Source organism: Symphalangus syndactylus, chromosome X (genome assembly GCF_028878055.3).
Source record: "Symphalangus syndactylus isolate Jambi chromosome X, NHGRI_mSymSyn1-v2.1_pri, whole genome shotgun sequence".
Lineage (NCBI taxonomy): Eukaryota > Metazoa > Chordata > Mammalia > Primates > Hylobatidae > Symphalangus > Symphalangus syndactylus.
This window is the reverse complement of record NC_072447.2, coordinates 81,776,197-81,782,196: the sequence shown is the minus strand read 5'-3', so window position 1 is coordinate 81,782,196 and position 6,000 is coordinate 81,776,197.

Genomic DNA, 6,000 nt, shown 5'->3' with positions numbered 1-6,000 from the left:
ACTGCATTTCTTTGTCATTTCTAATAGTTTTTCTGGAGTCTTTAGGTTGTTACAAATATAAGAACCTATCATCTTAAAACAAGGATACTTTGACTTCTTCCTTTCCAATTTGGATGCCCTTTATAGCTTTCTTTTGTCTGATTGCTTTAGCTAGGACTTCCCATACTATGTTGAATAACAGTGATGAAACCAGGCATCCTGGTCATGTTCCAGATATTGGAGAAAAGGTTTCCAGCTTTTCCCCATTCAGCATATTACTAGCTGTGTGTCTGTTGTATGTGCTTTTTATTATGTTGAGGTGTGTTCCTTCTATATTCAGTTTTCTGAGGATTGTTATCATGAAGGAATGTTGAATTGTATCAAATGCTTTTTCAGCATCCATTGAAATGGTCATATGGTTTTTGTCCTTCATTCTGTTGATATGATGTATCCCATTAATTGATTCGTTTATGTTGAACCATCCTTGCATAACAAGGATAAATACCACTTTGTCATGAGGAATGATCTTTTTAATGTATTATTGAATTTGGTTTGCTAGTATTTTGTTGATGATTTTTGCATCAATATTCATTGAAGATATTGGCCTATAGTTTTCTTTTTTAATGTGTCTTTGTCAGATTTTGGTATCAGGGCAATACTGGCCTTATAGAATGAGTTTGGAAGTACTTCCTTCTCCTCTATTTTTCAGAATAGTTTGAGTAGAATTGGTATTACTTCTTCTTTAATTGTTTGGTAGAATTCAGCAGTGAAGCCATTGGGTCCTGAGCTTTTCTCTACTGGAAGACTTTTTATTATGGTTTGGTCTCATTACTAGTTATTGGTCTGCTCAGGTTTTGGATTTTGTCATGGTTCAACCTTAGTAGATTGTACATGTCTAAGAATTTATTTCTTCTCGATTTTCCAATTTACTGGCATTTAGTTGCTCCAATTTATTGGCATATAGTTGCTCACTAATGATCCTTTGAATTTCTGTGGTATCAGTTGTATTGACTCCTTTTTCATCTCTGATTTTGTTTATTTGGATCTTCTCTCTTTTTTTGTTAGTCTGACTAAAGTTCAGTCAGTTTTACCTTTTCAAAAAACAGCTTTTTGATTCATTGATCTTTAGTATTCTTTTTTTCATTTCCAGTTTATTTATTTCTGCTCTGATCTTTCTTATTTCTTGTCTTCTACTAGTTTTGGTTTTGGTTTGCTCTTGCTTTTCTAGTTCTCTAAGATGCATCATTAGATTATTTATTTGAAGTTTTTCTTCTTTTTTGATGTAGGCACTTATAGCTTATCGGGAGAACCCACCCCCAATATTTCAATGTAGGTTCTTTCTATTTTCCGTAAGTGTTGGCCAAATGAGAAATAAAGAGAAAGAGTACAAAGAGAAGAATTTTACAGCTGGGCCTCCAGGGGTGACATCACATATCGGTAGGACCGTGATGCCCACCTGAGCCGCAAAACCAGCAAGTTTTCATTAAGGATTTCAAAAGGGGAGGGGGTGTAAGAACAGGGAGTAGGTTACAAAGATCACATGCTTCAAAGGGCAAAAAGGAGAACAAAGATCACATGCTTCTGAGGAATCAGGACAAGGGCAAAATCAGAAAGTCCTGATAAGGGTCCAACAAAGATCGCAAGGCAAAGGGCAAAAGCAGAATTACTGATAAGGGTCTATGTTCAGTGGTGCACATATTGTCTTGATAAACACTTTAAACAACAGAAAACAGGGTTTGAGAGCAGAGAACCAGTCTGACCTCAAACTTACCAGGTTGGAGTTTCCCAAGCCTAGTAAGCCTGAGGGTACTGCAGGAGACCAGGGCGTATTTCAGTCCTTATCTCAACCACATAAGACAGACGTTCCCAGAGCGGCTGTTTATAGACCTCCCCCCAGGAATGCATTCCTTCCCCAGAGTATTAATTATTAATATTCCTTGCTAGGAAAAGAACTTAGCAATATCTTCCCTACTTGCATGTCCGTTTATAGGCTCTCTTCAAGAAGAAAAATATGGCTCTATTTTGCCCAACCCCGCAGGCAGTCAGACCTTATGGTTGTCTTCCCTTGTTCCCTAAAAATTGCTGTTATTCTGTTCTTTTTCAAGGTGCACTGATTTCATATTGTGCAAACACACATGTTTTACCATCAATTTGTACAGTGAACACAATTTTCACAGTGGTCCTGAGGTGACATACATCCTCAGTTTACGAAGACAACAGGATTAAGAGATTAAAGTAAGACAGGCATAAGAAATTATAAAAGTATTATTCGGGAACTGATAAATGTCCATGAAATCTTCATAATTTATGTTCCTCTGCCGTGGCTCCAGCTGGTCCCTCTGTTTGGGGTCCCTGACTTCCCGCAGCAATAGCTATGAATTTCCATCATAGTACTGCTTTCGCTGTATCCCATAGGTTTTGATATGTTGTGTTTCTGTTATCATTTGCTTCAAGAAATTTTTCGCTTTCCTTCTTAATTTCTTCATTGACCCACTAGTCATTCAGGAGCATATTGTTTAATTTCCAGGTGTTTATATAATTTCCAAAATTCCTCTTTTTATTGATTTGTAGTTTTATTCCATTGTCGTCACAGAAGATGCTGGATATTATTTCATTTTTTTATGGAATGTTTTAAGACTTGTTTTGTGGACTAATATAAGATCTTTCCTTGAAAATAATCCATGTTCTGAGGAGAAGAAAGTGTATTCTGCAACCGTTGGATGAAATGGTTTGTAAATATCTATTTGATCTACATCGCAGATTAAGTCTGATGTTTCTTTGTTGATTTTTGCTGTCTGGAAATCTGTCCAATGCTGAAAGTGGGGTGTTGAAGTCTCCAGCTATTATGGTATTGTGGCCTTTCTCTCTCTCTTTAGCTCTAATAATATTTGCTTTATATATCTAGGTGCTCCAGTGTTGGGTGCAGATATATTAATGTTATATTATCTTGCTGAATTGACCCCTTTGTCATTATATAATGACCTTCTTTATCCCTTTTTACAGTTTTTGTCTTGAAATCTATTTTGCCTCCTGTAAGTATAGCAATTTCTGCTCTTTTTTGTTTTCCATTGGTATGGAATATCTTTTTCCACCCCTTTATTTTCAGTCTATGTGTACCTCTCTAGGTGAAGTATGTTTCTTGTAGGTAACAAATCAATAAGTCTTGGTTGTTCATTCATTCAACCATTGTATGTCTTTTGGTTGGCAAGTTTAATCCATTTACATTCAACATTATTATTGATAAGTAGGAACTTAATCCTGCCATTTTGTGATTTTTCTGGTTGTTTTGTGGTCTCCTCTTCCTTCCTGTCTTCCTTTTAGTGAATGTGATTCTCTCTTGTAGTATGATTTAATTTCTTGCTTTTTATTTTTTTGTGTATCTGTTCTATATTTTTCAACTTTGGGTTACCATGAAGCTTGCAAATACTGTTTTATAACCCATTATTTCAAACTGATGACAACTTAACACTGATTGCATAAATGAACACACAAAAAGAGAAGTAACAAAAATGTCACATCTTAACTTCATTTTCCCACTTTTGAACTTTTTTGTTGGCCAGGCATGCTGGCTCATGGCTGTAATCCCAGCACTTTGGGAGGCTGAGGTGGGCAGATCTCTTGAGTTCAGGAGTTCGAGATCAGCCTGGCTAACATGGTGAAACCCTGTCTGTACTAAAAATGCAAACATTAACCAGGCATGGTGGCAGGCACCTGTAGTTCCAGCTACTTGGGAGGCTGAGGCAGGAGAATTGCTCAAACCCAGGAGGTGGAGGTTTCAGTGAGTTGAGATCACGCCACTGTACTCCAGCCTAGGTGACAGAGAAAGAATACACTGTCTCAAAAAAAAAAAAATAAACTAAACTTTTTTGTTGTTTCTCTTTATGTCTTATTGCATGATGTCTTGAAAAGCTGTTGTAGTTATCATTTTTGATTGATTAATCATTTAATCTTTCTACTTAAGATTGGAATAGCTTACACACCACAATTACAGTGTTATACTATACTGTGTTTATGTGCTTCCTATTAACAGAAGTTTTGTACCTTCAAATGATTTTTCCTTGCTCACTAACATCCTTTTCTTTGGGACTGAAGCTTGCATCCCTTTAGCATTTCTTGTAGGACAAATCTGGTGTTGATGAAATCTCTCAGCTTTTGTTTGTCTGGGAAAGTCTTTATTTCTCCTTCACGTTTGAAGGATATTTTTGCTGGATATACTATTCTAGGGTCAAAGTTTTTTCCTTCAGCACTTTAAACATGTCATGTCGCTCTTTCCTGGCCTGTGAGGTTTCCACTGAAAAGTCTGCTGCGAGACTTCTTGGAGTGCCATTGTATGTTATTTGTTTCTTTTCTCTTGCTGCTTTTAGTAGTTTTTCTTTATCTGTGGCCTTTGAGAATTTGATTATTAAATGCCTTCAGGTAGTCTCCTTTGGGTTAAATCCATAACCTTCTTGTACTTGAGTGTGGATATCTTTCTCTAGGTTTGGGAAGTTCTCTGATACTATCCATTTGAATAAATGTTCTTTTTTTTAAAACATTCTTTTTTATTATTTTATTTTCATTTATTATTATTTTTTTGAGACAGAGTCTCACTCTGTTGTCCAGGCTGGAGTGCAATGGTGCAATCTCAGCTCACTGCAACCTCTGCCTCCTGGGTTCAAGTGATTCTCCTGCCTCAGCCTCCTGAGTAGCTGGGATTACAGGCACATGGCACCAGGCCTGGCTAATTTTTGTATTTTTAGTTGAGACAGCGGGGGTTCACCATGTTGGTCAGGCTGGTCTCAAACTCCTGACCTCGTGATCTGCCTGCCTCAGGCTCCCAAAGTGCTGGGTTTACAGGTGTGAGCCACCGTGCCCGGCTTAAACTTTCTACCCCATCTCTTTTTCTAACTCCTCTTTAAGGCCAATAACTTTTTTTTTTTTTTTTTTAAGACTGAGTTTCACTCTTGTTGCCCAGGCTGGAGTGCAATAGTGCAATGACGTGATCTCGGCTCACTGCAACTTCCACCTCCCAGGTTCAAGTAATTCTCCTGCCTCAGCCTCCCAAGTAGCTGAGATTATAGGCATGTGCCACCATGCCCAGCTAATTTTGTATTTTTAGTAGAGACAGGGTTTCTCCATGTTGGTCAGGCTGGTCTCGAACTCTCGACCTCAGGTGATCCACCTGCCTTGGCCTCCCAAAGTTCTGGGATTACAGGCGGGAGCCACTGTGCCCAACTCCAATAACTCTTAAATTTGTTCTTTCAACACTATTTTCTAGAACTTATAGGCACACTTCATTCATTTTTATTCTTTTTTCGTCTCCTCTGACTATATTTCAAACAGCCTGTCTTCAAGCTCACTAATTCTTTTTTCTGCTTGATGAATTCAGCTATTAAGAGACTTTAATGTATTCCTCAGCATGTCAATCGCATTTTTCAACTCTAGAATTTCTGCTTGATTCTTTTTTTTTTTTTTTGAGATGGAGTTTTTGCTCTTGTTGCCCAGGCTGGAGTGCAATGGTGTGATCTTGGCTCACTGCAACCTCCACCTCCTGGGTTCAAGCCATTCTCTTGCCTCAGCCTCCTGAGTAGCTGGGATTACAGGCACCTGCCACCACACCTGGCTAATTTTTGTACTTTTAGTAGAGACGAGGTTTCACCATGTTGGCCAGGCTGGTCTCAAACTCCTGACCTCGTGATCTGCCTGTCTCGGCCTCCCAAAGTGCCGGGATTACAGGCGTGAGCCACTGTGCCCAGCCTGTGCCTTTTTCCTGAATTTCTCTTCTTAAGGGGCCAGGGTACATTATGGAAGTTTTTCAAAATAAAGAGATGTGGAAAGAGTAAGTAACTCAATCTGTAAGAATTATGTGCTGATTTCAATTTTATAATACTTTCAAAAAATGCAACGTTGTCCATTTATTAAAAATAGTGAAGATAATAATTAGGGGCATGGAAAAGCAGTGAAAACAGCACAATATTGTATCTATAAAATGTTGATATTTGTCTGTGCCATTGGTAAATAGTTGGTGGGGGAAAAGCTGAG